General features: G+C 41.3%; 1 protein-coding gene across 1 annotated transcript in view; it reads left to right on the top strand.

Moving 5' to 3' along the window:
* Positions 1 to 12,375: 12,375 nt before the first annotated feature.
* Positions 12,376 to 14,835, top strand: part of PLEKHB1 (pleckstrin homology domain containing B1) — a gene marked incomplete in the record, with an annotated part of 12,674 nt that continues 10,214 nt past the window's right edge. Inside the window, 1 exon segment of the mRNA XM_072401082.1 lies at positions 12,376 to 12,495.

Below are 14,835 nucleotides of genomic sequence, written 5' to 3' on the forward strand. Positions count from 1 at the left end.
AAGGTCTTAGAGAGTTTGATAAAGAACCACATAGAGGAGTTTCTGCTAGAAAATAATATAAGTGATAATCAGCATGGCTTCAAAAAGACAGAAGTTGTCAAACAAATTTACTCTTTTTTTATGAGGAAGTAAGTAAACATGTAGACAGTGGAGTAGCAGTTGATATAATGTACTTGGACTTTGCTAAAGCATTTGACACTGTACCCCACAGACGGTTAATATGCAAGTTAGGGTCGATACGTTTAGAAAAGTCAATCAGTTAATGGATAGAGAACTGGCTTAAACAACGCATCCAGAGAGTTGTAATTAATGATTCATACTCTGAAAGGTCTAAGGTTATTAGTGGTGTACCCCAGGGTTCAGTGTTGGGACCCTTACTGTATAACATCTTTATAAATGATATAGAGTTTGGGAATAAAAGTACCATTTCTGTGTTTGCAGATGACACCAAACTATGTAATGGAAATAGGTCCATACAGGATGTCTATAATCTACAAGCAGACATGTAACACATCTGATATATCCAACCATCATTGGTAGAACTTGTGTTCTAGCCTTCAACTTCAAACACCTAAAGCAATGACATGGATAGTGTTTGCATTTGAAGGAAGCTGCCCTTAGTTCTCATGAGATATCACACCAGATAGAGAACCTCCATTTTCAAAGAAAAAGCTTCATGGCTTCAACAGAGCCCATATTTTCCATTGTTCTACTGAGCATTACCTCTACACCAGGAACCCCCCAAAACACTAATATAAATCTGCAAATATATTATTATATATATAATGTAAACCAAATCTACATTACCCCTAAACCAACAAGAAGTACACCATGTGCTTTTAGTTTTGGATACCCAATACCACTCGTAATATACTCACGTCAAATATTCCAGGAGGCTTCGGGCTGCTCCTTCTGCACAAGCCTAATCTCAGACATGTGCAGAAGGGGCTTTTGCCCCGCAATATAAGAAGATAGGCATGTGCGGTGAGATCAGCACTTTTTACATTTACAGGGGGAAATGTCACGTAATCTTGCACCTGTGCACTGCAAGATCGGGTGAAGTAATCAGAAGTTGGAAGAAGGAAGAAGATGGCTGCACCTGCTGGTTCCTCTGAGCCAGGACGAAGAAAGAATACAGCCCAGGACCAAATCAAAGCCAGTTGTGGAGTCATCGAGGGCTCTGTGGAGTAAAGTTAACAGTAACTTGTTTAAATAAAAGTTTCTCCTTTAACATCCTAGTAATGAGCATTCCTTGGAAGGAGCACCACAATGACAGCTTTCATTATTTCTAGTGGTAGGTGCAGTTGAACAAACAGAAAGACCTACATATGTATAATATATGTACATAATCTTGTACCTGTGCAGCGTGAGATTGGGTGAAGTAAGCAAACGTAAGGGGGCTCTGTGGAGTAAAGCTAATTGTAATTTTTTTCAAATTAAAGTTCCACTTTAACCTCCCGGCAATGGGCATTCTTTAGAAGGAGCACCACAATGGCAGCTTTCATTTTTTCTCATGGTAGGTGCACTTTATCAAACATAAAGATCATATCTTGCAATCAATAAGCTTCCAACTTTTTATATAGCCATTGACAGATACATTTTGTAGCATGAAGCCATGTCATGGACCTTTTCATTTTATTTTCCACTATAAATTTGCAATCTGATTGAGATCCAGACTGTTGGCCATTTCATGTGACCTACAATAACATTTTCAGTACAGGCTTGTTGCTTCTATGCAACTTTTTCGTGCAGATTTTTACATGCATGCATTTTGTGATCAGCAGACAATTAACTTCCTATGGACAATCACTGCACCTAGAAAGCACAACTAAAAATAGCAAATTTATAATTTCACATATAAGTCCTCTGCTCCTCCTGTGTCACTGACTGTATCTGTCTGTCATTTGCAACCCATATTTAATGTACAGTGCTGTGTAATATGTTGGCGCTATATGAATTCTGTATTAATAATAAAAGTATAAACAGAAAATTATGGCTTGGTAACATTTGAAGACCAGTTTGGGAATCACTGATACACCAAGCACTGCACTGTCACACACTAATCAGAAGAGGGCAGTACTTATCTATCTCACCTACTGTATGTGCAATTTCTGCTTTTACTATCCATTGTAGGAAAAGAACATAAATGTTATGTCTGGTGCATGTTGAGTTTGTTTAATAATTCATCTATTCCTTGGAGATACCTTGCTGATGAGGACAACCCGCCAGGGACAGTACTGCTAAAAAAAATGCCTACATTTTCATATAGAGTCACTCCATCACAAGTCAAACCTGGAAGATGATGTTCTCTTTCTGGACCAGCACTGGCTGGAAAGATTCCATTAGATCAGAGGTAGGCAAACTCAGGTCTTTAGGCTGGATACAGCCTAGCCAGTATTCCAGTTTTGCCAAACGCCCCCCTTGATATTTATTGTTGAATCCGGCCTAATTGAATTGTCACGTTGTTGCGAGTTCCCGTCTCCAGAAAGGTTGACCTCGAACGTCGTGTCTTCAACCCCGAATGGACTGACGAATTATTCTTTGTCCAACGGAGCAATATAGCCCTGTGTTTAGTGTGCAACGACACCGACAGCACTTTCAAGCGGTCAAATCCCAAGGGGCATTTTGATGCCAAGCATGGGCACACGTGGAAGACTGAGGGCTTTCCTTGGACACCTTGTTTCTTCTGGCCTAGTGTGCCTTTTTGACCACCTGAAATGGCTTAATAGTCCAAAAAGTTTGCCGACCCCTGCATTACAGGAAAGTGGTTCCATGCCAGTTGAATATGCTACTGACAATATGGAGAATGGCCAGCATGGCAATACCCCAAAAGGTCAAGCTAACTCTCAGTGATTTCTCCGATCTTTGTTCTTTTCAACACTGCAATCACAGATTGCATACCTTTTCCTTATTAGCCCAGTATTTAAGTGGAACTAAACCTTGAACCCGTTCCATCTTGTGCGCCGCCATCATCTCCCTTCTTTATTTTTCCGCTTTCTGTTCTTTGTCCTTCTTGATTGGCTGGACCAGAATGATGAATGCTCATTCAGTCCAGGTACGCGCAGGGGAAGCTGGGGGTTTGCTGCACATGAGCAGCTCAGCAAAATTTAACATGGGCACTGATCAGGCAGTTAGTAATACTTATAGTAGAAGGGCCACTCCATGTCCCTTTCTGCAATATGGACCTATCTAATGCAAAACTATATATAAAATAAATAGTCCAGCACTTGGTCCAGTTAGTACTAAAAGGCTAATGCAACAGTTTCACTATTTCAGTTAAAAATGTTTGTAACAGACAGCAGTATTGTTAGTAAGATGTGGTTTAGAGAGTCAAAATATTGACTGTATGTGAAAATCCTGGCCTGGATGGGACTCTCGAGGACAGCATGACCCTGAACTATATGACCAAATGTTTAGGAACACATGAGTAATATGCTTATATGAACTTTTTGGAGATCCCTGTCCAAAACCATGGCCGTTAATTTCAATAGGTTGCCTAATGTTGCACAATGCACCAAAAATGTGCATGCATTTTTTTATGTAATGCAAGAATCCACTATGTACAATAGTGAATTATTGTGCATTGTGGTATACTGCAACAGACAAGAGCTGTAAGGTGCATTGGCAAGGCACTGCAGTGCACCAATGCTGCAGAAGTGGGAACCATGACCTGAGGTTTACATACACTTTTAATCAGTGGAGGACGTAGCTAACAGTGGTCCCCATGCAGAACTGACTTGTCCCCCAATCTAACTTGGGGATCTCATGGTGGCCCCTTGTGGCTGAGAGGGGTACAGGGCCCCAATGCAGTGGCACCATTTTTACCTCCCTATGCCCGCCCCTACTTTTAATGTTTGCAACATGGAAATGAGTTTTCAATCCTTTTATGTCTTTGTATTAACAGTAAACTCGTAGAAATCCATTAATTCAACAATTTGATGCGGGGTCCACATCTTTTGGCCATATATATAGTATAGAACTTGGAACTTTAATTTTTTAGAAGATAGGGGTTTGTTGTTTATAGCTAAATACTACTTAAAATGGAAAAATATTGGGTAAAGCCCAACTCTATTCACCGCTGTATTCAGTAGCTGAAACCAAGAACCAGAAAGCCAGTGGAAGGAACCACAGCAAGCAAACATTTAGCACACCTGAAAATGTCTAAAAGCAGCAAAGCTCATAGCTCTGAAAGAGAACAAAGCCCTTAATAACCTTTTGCTTGTGTAGAAGCTCCATCGACAGTCCCCGCGCACACACATCTTTTTTATTACGATGTCTAGTTTGGCAGTAGATTGCAATTGTCTTTCTGCAAAATGTCTTTCTGCATTGTTAGGTGAGCAGAACCGACTTTACGCATTTACAAAACACTTTTCAGCAGTGACAAGATATGCGCCATCTTCTGCAATTTTAGTTGCCGGTTGGCCATGCATGTCATGAAGACTGAAGATTCGAATACAGCAAAACTGGCATTGCCTGGGAAAATTCTTCATAGACAATGACAGCAAACTGCAGGCTGCATGAACCTACCAGGGTCCAAACTAATTGCAACAGACAGGCCCAGGCACCGCCAGATTCCAGCCAAACGATTATCTGTCCTCGGGGAACCGGTTTATTAACATATTGACGGGAGCAGCATCTGCTGCAGCTGCGGAGATGACAGCCTTTCCTCCACGTGTATGGGAAAGACAAATGGCTGCGTTTCAGCTTAGCAAGGGTTTTCTGCATAAAGGCCTATACAATGAAACCTAATTTTATTTCTCACTGGAAGAGCCAAGCAGGTGCACTGCGAGAAAATAGAGCAAGCTACAAAACAGGGGAAGATAAAATCAGTTTTGAAATTGGTGCTTTCAAAGTTGTAGTACAATTAGAAACATAATGGACAATAAGAGGGGGCCGATCTCAGATCATTTTTTATTAAACCCGTTTGGATAAAGTGCAGCCTGAACTCATTGCTGCTTAGTGTTGGCAAATGAGGGTTAGCTTTTAATCAGAAAATGGCTTCAAAGCACAACTACTCTAAATTTTTTCCCTCGCCCCCAAGAAAGCAAAAGTATTATAGTTTCTAAGACAGGCAGTATAAATAGCTGAACCTTAGAGGCAAAAAAATTTACCCTGGCATTGGATCCCCCTCCCAACTGCAAGAGTTAACTGCCCATTTTGTTTAGGGCCCTGGGAATAAAAATTGTTCCCACTTTTACATCCCAGCTATGGTTTCCCTTCCAGTAACCCAGCACTGGGGACCACACATTTCCTGTCTTCTTAGCTGAGATTCCACAAACCTCGGCGAGGGAGCAGCTCCATGTTCTGTCTACTTGGCGGCTGTGTGTGTTCTCAAAGCCCGATGGAGATGAGGAAGCCAAGCTGGCACTGAGCAGCCTGGAAGCATTTGGTGCATTAAGTAGATTACACAGCAGCATACCAATGCCTTGCTATTCTGCAGGTATGGCTCTGTCTGTACAATACCCAGCACTTCCCTGAAGAAGTCAAAACATCTCAAAGCTTACCTAAAGGTCCAGCCTATTCAAAAGTTGTGTTTGAGTAAAGGAGTCAGCCCCTGGTTTCATATATGGTTTTCTTGCATTTTCCGGAGCATGATCTCCATGCTATAAATACTTACTTTCTATGCACAGCTGGGCATTTTGCATGTTCTTTCACACCATTGTGTGTTCAGGCTCCTCCTTCTTCTCCCTCTTCTTCTTCTCCATAATTTGAAATGAATAAACAGCAAGCTGGGATGCTGAGAATCCCCAACCACCTATTATAGTAGATCAGATTTGGGTGGACTGACACCGATTACTTTATATCTTCTTAGTGTTGCAAATGTGGGCCCTTCAATATATTGAAATCCTTCCCATGTGCTCTACAGAATGGTCACAGAATTTGGAAAGGCCTATATTTCACTAAGATCACATAGTGAAAAATGAGAAGCAACCAACCCCATAGTACATTGACATGAATGTGGATTTTATAACTTTTCTCCCAACATGTGCATCCAAATGGGACACAGAGCCGTGCCTGTGACTTGCTTATTGGTAACTTTACATTTTGCTTTACTTTCTCCAGTAAAAAGACCCAAATCTATTTTACAGAAGTTTTATGATATCTAATCTTTTGCAAGAATTGTGTAACATTGGGACAACAGACCCATGTCTTGGGCTACTGGATAATCTGAAAGGTGTTGATAGCAGTCCTGAAGTCCATGGAGGATATGTACCTGAACCAATTAGTCCTACAAGGCCATACTTTATAAGGATTTATTTCTTATATCCCTAGTCCAGTCAAAAATTCATTAAAAGGAGCAGAGGCGGCATTCAGCAGTTTTTAGCCCACTGAGTCAGATGTATAAATCTCATTTAATCGGGTGACTTATGTCCTGTGATGAACCTTCCCTGATCCATCTTGACCAATTAGGATAACGCCCATTAGCCTATTGGCAATTGATTTAGCATACATTTTAAGGTCTGAATTTATTAAAGATTGTGGGAGGTAATTGAAAGGATCTGTTGGGAATTTATCAGGTTTTAGAATGGTCACTATAAGGGCATCTTAGGACTAGCCAATTCATTTCTCAAGCCTACCCGTCTGTTTATCAGAGCTCACTATTCCCCTCTTCTCTCTGATACACTAGTCTCCCTTTCTCAGGGCTTATCAGTCCCCCTTTAATAAGGTTCACTTTCCCCCTTCATATCGGTTGACAAGTTCCCCTTTATCTTGGCTTACCAGTTCCCCTTTCATCAGTCCCCCTTCATCAAAACTCACCAGTCCCCTTTCTTCAGTGCTTTTTTTTCTCACTTTACGGTTTACCAGTTCCCCTTTGTTGGGGCTTGCCAGTCCCCCTTCATATTGGCTTACCAGTCGCCTTTCATCAGTGCTCATCATTTGAGGTCCAACCGTCCCCCTTTATCAAGGCTCACCTATCCCACTTTACTGCAGCACACCCTTTTATTAGATCCTATCATTTCCTTTTTTATTGAGGTTCACCAGTCCCCTTCATCAAGGCTCAACTTCTCCCTTCATATGGGTTGACCAGTTCCCCTTCGTTGGGGCTTGCCAGTCTGGTTTACCAGTTCCGTGTCACCATTCCTTTAATAGAACAGAAGAGAGAATTATAATGAGACCAGGATAAATATATTACTATATCTAAATGGCTTACTTGTTGCATGAGATCAGTAAGCCCTGGAATACATTGAATACTTCTATGACTGTTTCCGTGGCACTTATTTTTCATCAGTACAGTAATGCCTTTGCCACCTTTACTAGGGATCCAAGAATTAAGCCGCATACACACTTGCAATTATAGTGGTTGGAAAGTATCTTTCACAATCCTTTCCAACGTCTAAGCACTCCATGATGCATGAACAATGTACATACAGCACCGTTCTGCTCTATGCAGAGGGGAGCGGTGAAGGAGCGGCACCCCGCTGCACGCTTTCTCCCTTAACTTGCATTAGAATCGTTCGTTGTTCATTGTCCGTGGATCCGCCAGGACGGTCGATCGGACGATGAACGATGTGCGCTGTGTACATTTCAGATTCTAGTCCGATATGGGCCCTCAGCCATTGGAAGTGTGTACGTAGCTTTAGTCCTTTAGTTAGGCTCCAGCACTCCAACAAGAATTCCTTCTGCAAACCTTTTTGTTGTCTTCCGTTTTGTTGAAATTCAGATGCATTGGCTTAAAGGAAGAGAGAAGTGCTAGCTGTATCCTGGAATATAAACACATAATCATCACCCCCGGTATTCCAATATGTGCAGCACCCAGTGTGGGACTTACCACAATACCAATCCCGTAACAGGTGCAGACAGGACAATTTCCAAAGCAGGCTAAACCCACCATGAGTTTGTGAACCAATTTTACAAAATAAAATTAAATTTCCTTCCACTGAAGCATCTTTTCCTCTAATTTTTACCTCTCTCTCATTAGAGATTGTTGGCCCTTAAATTTGCAACAATAGGTGATCATTCCTGTTCCATCCTCTGAGTTGGCTTTTCAACTTTGAACTCATTAGACAATACAATTAGGTTGTAAGGTTTGTGCTCATTGTTAATTTTTGAACGTTTGTGCCTTGGACCAAAGCCATTTCATATGAGCACATAGGTGCAGTTACATTCAGATCTTCAGGGCTATAATTATGGAGATTTGTTTCTAATCACACATAAGAGGGATTCTCAGAATCTGAAGTAGTGGAGAATAAGTGTCATCTAATTGCTGAGATTTCTCTCGTAATCTTGTTCTATTAATGCCACTGATCTTATCTCTTGTAGGTTGCAGCTTTCACTAGTCCAGTCTTTCTTGACCTTTTTTTTAACATGGGGAAACCCTTGAAATATCTGTTTAGGTCTTAGGGAACACCGGCTATAATTTCTTTATCCACAGAACACAGTATATTAGTGTGGTGGTCAGTGGGAAGAATTCCTCGTACATTGCCGGCCATTGGGAAGAATGTCACCTTTACAAATTGCCAAAAAGAACATTGGTGTCACTTAAACTAACCTGAGAGGTACAAATAACCTATGACCTTAAACACTTCATTTTCCCTATCAGTTTATAGATTCCAATGCCCTTGTAACTCTTGCACCCTATTGGACTTTAAGATGAAATAAGTGGGGTGTTCATTCTGCCTTAATATGGTTTCTGGGGCATTAATATACATCAGTAAGATTTCCATATTTACATGAAGCTGATCCTATTTGATTGCATAATTGAAAAATAATCGGTATCCTTTCATTTTTCCTAGCGATTAATCAGTTTGAGTAATTAGAGGATAAGAAGCTAATAGGACAGATTTTCAGAAGGTACGGGTGGAAGTCATACAGGATATGGTCATTAGGGATCTGACTTATCTGAACCATTACATCTTTCTTGTCTGAATTATTAGAAAGATTAGACCATGCTTTGCATTGAGCGAATGTGTTCAGATTCCACTAGAGGAGCTCCACCGGTCACGTGTATTACTAAGATGGCCAAACACTATATAACATGGAAAAATAAAACTTTCCAACTATCTTCAATAGGCAATAGAAATCTGGAAGTATTCCAGGGGTGAAATGGGAGCTTATGTGTGTTCACAGCCTTACAAAAGCTTTACTATCTAACACAGGAAGGGTCAGTGCCAGTTCATTTAAACATTCAAACTTTTTAACATTTGAGAACCCTCAATGCAATCTTCCCAGATAGTTGGGAGTCAGGCATAGAATAAGCTGCAACGCTTTCTAGATGATCCCTGACCATTCTCTACTAGTGTGGGTATAGACAAAAGGTTTTTTGAAGGTTTCTAGGACACAGTTCATTTAGGCCTTCAGCCTTTTTAACTTTGAAAACCCTTAAAATTGAGTTGTGGTGGTCAGTATAGAGAATTCCTCTTACATTGCTGGCCATTGAGTAGAATGTCACCCTTACAGATAGCCAAAAAGATCATTGGTGTCAGTGGTACCTTACCCAGGGGGCACACATTGCTCATTACTCGAGGAACCCCTAGCAAGCTATGGAGGAACCCTGGTTGAGAAACACATAGAAGATACAGTCCAAAAGGAGAAAAGAGACATGTGGGTCCTGCATGTTACAGATGACAGGATACAAAAATGGGGTCCTTTATGGTAAAAGGTATTATCTAATAGGATAAAGGAGGAGGTATGAAGGCCTGGCTTGTCAGGTTATGAGGGTCTTGCTTGTCAGACCTTAAAAGTTTAATACGGAATAGGAGTTATGAAAGTCCGCTTGTTACAAGAGAACCCCATTCATTACTGTAGCAATGACAGCCTGATCCTGTCCCAAATTGAATTGCATGGGCAAGGAATGGGCTATTTAGGGTATTTAATGAGAGCTTAAAAAATCAGCAGGGTCCTGCAGCTCCAATATGCGGGTTTCTGGTAATGTCAGACAAAGGTGTGAAACAATAATGGTGATCAAAGGTCTTTTGGAAGATGCAATCATTGTATTCCTAACAGTCCCATACTGGGTGCAGATAAATGGCAAAGAGGTTGTTGTGTCTCTAGCTGATCCTTTCCTCTCTGGCCAGGTCTGCCAAGTGAAGGGCCACATAGGACAGGCTGCAAAATCCCTGGACTTTGGCATCGGCTGCAATGCTTCTGGCGTTCCTGGTTGATGCCTCTCCCAGCCAGGGCATAGACAGCAGATTATTGCAAGATGTGAGGCCATTGTACCTAACTAGGACCTGCAGTTTGTTCTTGCACCTTCCTGCTTGCTCCCATCACTCATTCACCCACCAGAGGTGATGATGAATATGTGATATTTTCTGTATTAGAGACTGTAACTTTCTCAGGGATTTTTTTGATGCACAAAGGTGCTGCATTAAAATAAAACACTTTCCTCTTCCAGCCTGAACTTAGTACAGGTTCTCTTTACAATCTAAGAGGAAGAAGCAAGAATGGAAACCTCACAGGTTAGAATCTAATCATCTCATTACTTCCTCAGCACAATGCAGAACTGAGCAGCATTACTCTGATATTTCTCTCTGACGGTGCTGGAGAAATGTTCACATCTAGGTCATTGCACATAAACTGTGCCAAGTGACTGCTGGACTGCAGCCATGTTAACAGATCTTACAAGAAGTTAAGTCGCGGATGATAACACAATAAATCTCCTTTGATCTGAAGCCTGACTATAAATAGATACCTGTTACAGAACGAGTGGATTTCTGGGAGTTCCGGGATGTGACCTGTGTAATGTCACCTAATGACACAATGTATGCGTGCTTAGTAGTGTGTTGTTGTGTGTTTTAGCAATATTGTGACTTTGCACCACATCTGACAGCAGTACGGTGCTGCTAGACCCAGCTGCTAAGGAGTGTACTATTATATTCTTGGGCCCTGATGAAGAGGCTGCAGCCACCAAAACGCGTCGGCTTTGTAAGCAATCTGCCAGTGGAATAAATTTGCAGCAAGGATTGGATATCATGGCACATTTTTACTCATCCCTATCACTAGACGACTTTAGAAATCCTTTGGTGTGTAGAAACGCAGCCTATCATTTGGATTCTCTTCACCACCATTTGGGTTTGATACCATGAATTCACAATACCAAGGTTTTAATTGCAGACTGGGTTACCTTTTGGCCACTTCTTTGTATCTTTTGTGTCTTTTGAAAGCCATAGGAAGTCTACGTTACAGATTTCAGTGAAACAAAGTGGAAAAGTGATCTCCCTATGGGCCAACTGTATTATGGGGCCCACTGTCCCAATTGAATTGAACAGAAGTAGAAGGGAGATGTCCCAATGGGCAAGGCCTACGGCAGGGGTGTCAAACTCAAATACACAGGGGGCCAAAATTAAAAACTTAGATCAAGTCGGGGGCCAAACTTGAAATTTATTGAAAAAATTGAGCAAGTTTACTACTTCATCCATAAGTAACAAAAACAAACCTCTCTACACAAACTTTAGGGTTGAAAATATTATTTTTTATCTATGTATGCAGGCTGTGTGTTGTTCATCCTTTCACATCACAAGTTTGTCTGACACTACATATTACACTATGGAGTCTCTAATGGATTGAAACATACACAATGCCCCTGGTAGTCGGGCACCATGTGATCATTGCCTAGGCTTTATGTCACATGATGGATGTACAGGAATAATGTCTGTGTATAGCATGTATTGAGAATGATGATGTGAGGTGGCAACGTGGGTGGGCGGGCCAGATGTAGTTAATTTTCTGAATTCTTTGGCGGGCCAAACAAAAGGCCCTTGAGGGCCAGATTTGGCCCGCGGGCCAGAGTTTGACACCCCTGGCCTAAGGTATGGTTTCTTCAAACCTTGGCCAACTGTCTTATGTCTATCAAGACCAATGGCTGGAACAGTGGAGGGGACCAATGGACAAAGCTCACAATTACAAGTTCTTCACACATAGGCCAATTTTTTGATTCCTCCTATACCCATTTGCTGGATACTTCCCCAACCTATGTAATGTACAAAGGTGGCAGTAGCAAACTGGGAGATTGTCCAGGACCGCCACTTTGTCCTGGCAATATGGCAGGGGTGCAGGAAGCTGGTATGCTGTACACTTGGGGTCCCCTCTTTATATCAAGGATCCCGTTTTGTCTAAAACTGTCCCTTACTAATTTAGAAGAGAAGGGGGTGATGTTCAGTAGTTTTTTCTAGGATGAACATGCTGCTTAATATAGGGTATAAGCCATAGTAAAAAAATAAAAACAAAAAACACATGGCGTGGATAAAACTTCTTTTACAAGCACCCGTATGTGCCCGTCTACATCCTGCATTGGTGCTGCGTTGATGACACTTAGGTGACACACTGCAATAAGAGGATCAGCCAGTTTACACAACACGCAGCCACCTTTCTGGAAAGCACCAGAAGTGCGCACTGCATGCTGGGAGTGTAGTCAGCTGCCAAAGCACAGAAAACACAGGGCAGGCCGAGGACTACAAATCCCATAATGCACCTGGTAATCCTACCTGAACCCTCCTGAGCTTTAAATATCCAGGCAGAACAGAGGAGTAAATAGACACAGAAGAGGCTGCTCAGGTAGGTGCACAAAGCTTTCATTTCTTTCTCTATGCCATATCATGCAATTTCATGTTGCATGCCTTGTAATTACTACGTTTACAGGTAATGCTGGGACTTATAGTTCTACGACAGATGGCAAGCCTGGGGTTTTGTAATGTTTTTGTAACTTTTCTGTGTGTTACTTTATGACGTTGTAATTGTTATGTAGGATGTGTCAGTTGTGGGAAATAAATTCAATATTTGAGGCGATTCAGATTTTCCTCCCGTTTTGTCTTAGGTCAGGTAGCCTGATAAAAAAAAGTTCTCCTGCAGCTACAAAACTGCATAGTAGAATAGAATTGGGGTCCCATCATTGGTATTTTTCAGGGCAGGGAGGGTTGGCTGAGGATCCCAATGTAGCAAAGGTAACTATGCAAACCAAAAGTTAAAACCAACAAGTTAAAGTTTTTGCAAACCCTTCCACCAGTGGACCATCTCACCAGTAGCATTCTATTTTTTGGATTTTTAAGTTTTTTTTAATGTCTTCTGGTTTGTCACATGATACATCCAGTCCTCTCCATCACATAATCACAAATGATGCAGGGAGTGCAGATATAATGTGATAATATCAGCACCAATCCCTGCACCAATACACTTCTTCAGTAAGAAAAGTCACCCTGCACTCACTGTGTTTCCTCCATCTTCAAGACTGATGTGAGGAGTCAAGTGATCTACAAAAGTGAGAACATCTTGTGGAGAAGAGGGAGTACTGCAAGGGACAGCTTTGGGTTGCAGGTGAATTTTGCAATCAGGGATGGTCCAGAGGGACAGCCGAAAGAAAGACCAAAGCAGGCAGTTTGCATTAGAAAAAGTTAGGGTTATGGAAAGTTGGGGGATTAGTGTTAGAGTTACAGGAAAGGTAAATTACTTTTTAAAGTTACTAGTAGGGTTTGCATTAGGGCTACTGGAGTGTTTGTGTTATTATTAATATTATTATTAATAATATTAATAATAAATGGTTTTTATATGGTGCTAACATATTACGCAGCGCTGTACATTAAATAGGGGTTGCAAATGACAGACAGATACAGACTGTGACCTCCTCCTGTGTCACAGTCTGTATCTGTCTGTCATTTGCAACCCCTATTTAATGTACAGCGCTGCGACCCTGCCCCGAAGAGCTTACAATCTAAGAGGTTTGTGTTACAGGAAAGGTAATGTTAGGGATATATGCAGAGTTAGTGCTACAGGAAGGGTGAGCAGCAGAGTTCTGCACTGTATAATGAATTGATTAATGCAGACTTTGTACCCTCTTTCCCCAAAAATAAGTTACAATATACATAAATACATGGACAAGAGGTGCTCATTTAGGGAAAGCGCTATTGCTAGACATGAGAAATTGGGGCCAATGGTTCCAAAGGAATTACAAGAAATTCAAGATGGATTAGAGAGTTATGATGATGTTCCAGAAGATGATGACTATATTTAAATAAATGTAAATGTTTTGTTCAAGAATAAATTTCGATTGTTGTTCATGAAAAAATAAGACATCCCCTGATAAATAGCCCTAGTGCATTTTTGGAGCAAAAATTATTATAAGACATTGTCTTTTATACTTTGTTGGCTAACTTTAGTTACTAAAAAGACAAACTTTGCTAAGATTCCTTCCTCAGGCTTTACATTGTTCTGAAAATCCTCATATGTATGCACAAAGTTACAAGGATTAGTGTTAGGGTTAGAAGGACGAAGTATTCTGCATTACAGAGAGAGTTCATGTAAAGGTTACAGGGAGGGTAATGATAGGTTTATAGTGTTAGGGTTATTATTATTAAACAGGATTTATATAGCGCCAACATATTACACAGCGCTGTACAATAAATAGGGGCTGCAAATGACAGACTAATACAGACAGTGACACAGGGGGAGGGGAGGACCCTGCCCAGAAGAGCATACAATCTAGGAGGAGGGGGAATTACACACAATAAGAGGGGGACATAGAATGTTTTGAAGTAGTGACGGTTTTAAAATACAGATGTGTAAGCAAGTTTGTAAAAATGGGTTTTGCCTGCTCCTTTAAATGGGCAGAAAGTAGGAGCAAGCCGAATAGGACGGGGAAGACCATTCCAGAGAGTCGGGGCAGCTCTAGATAAGTCTTGGAGCGGTGCGTGTGATGAGGTTATGAGTGAGGAAGTCAGTAGTAGGTCATTGGAGGAGCAAAGAGAGCGGCTAGGGGAGTAATTTTTTATCAGGTCAGAAAGGAAAGTGGGACAAGAACTGTGGAGGGATTTGAAGGCAAAGTATGGGAGATGAATTTGGTTCTAAGGTGAAATGTAGAGAACTACAAAGAGATGCAGCAGAAGAGGAGCGGAGGGAAGGATG

Source organism: Pyxicephalus adspersus, chromosome 1 (assembly GCF_032062135.1).
Source record: "Pyxicephalus adspersus chromosome 1, UCB_Pads_2.0, whole genome shotgun sequence".
NCBI lineage: Eukaryota > Metazoa > Chordata > Amphibia > Anura > Pyxicephalidae > Pyxicephalus > Pyxicephalus adspersus.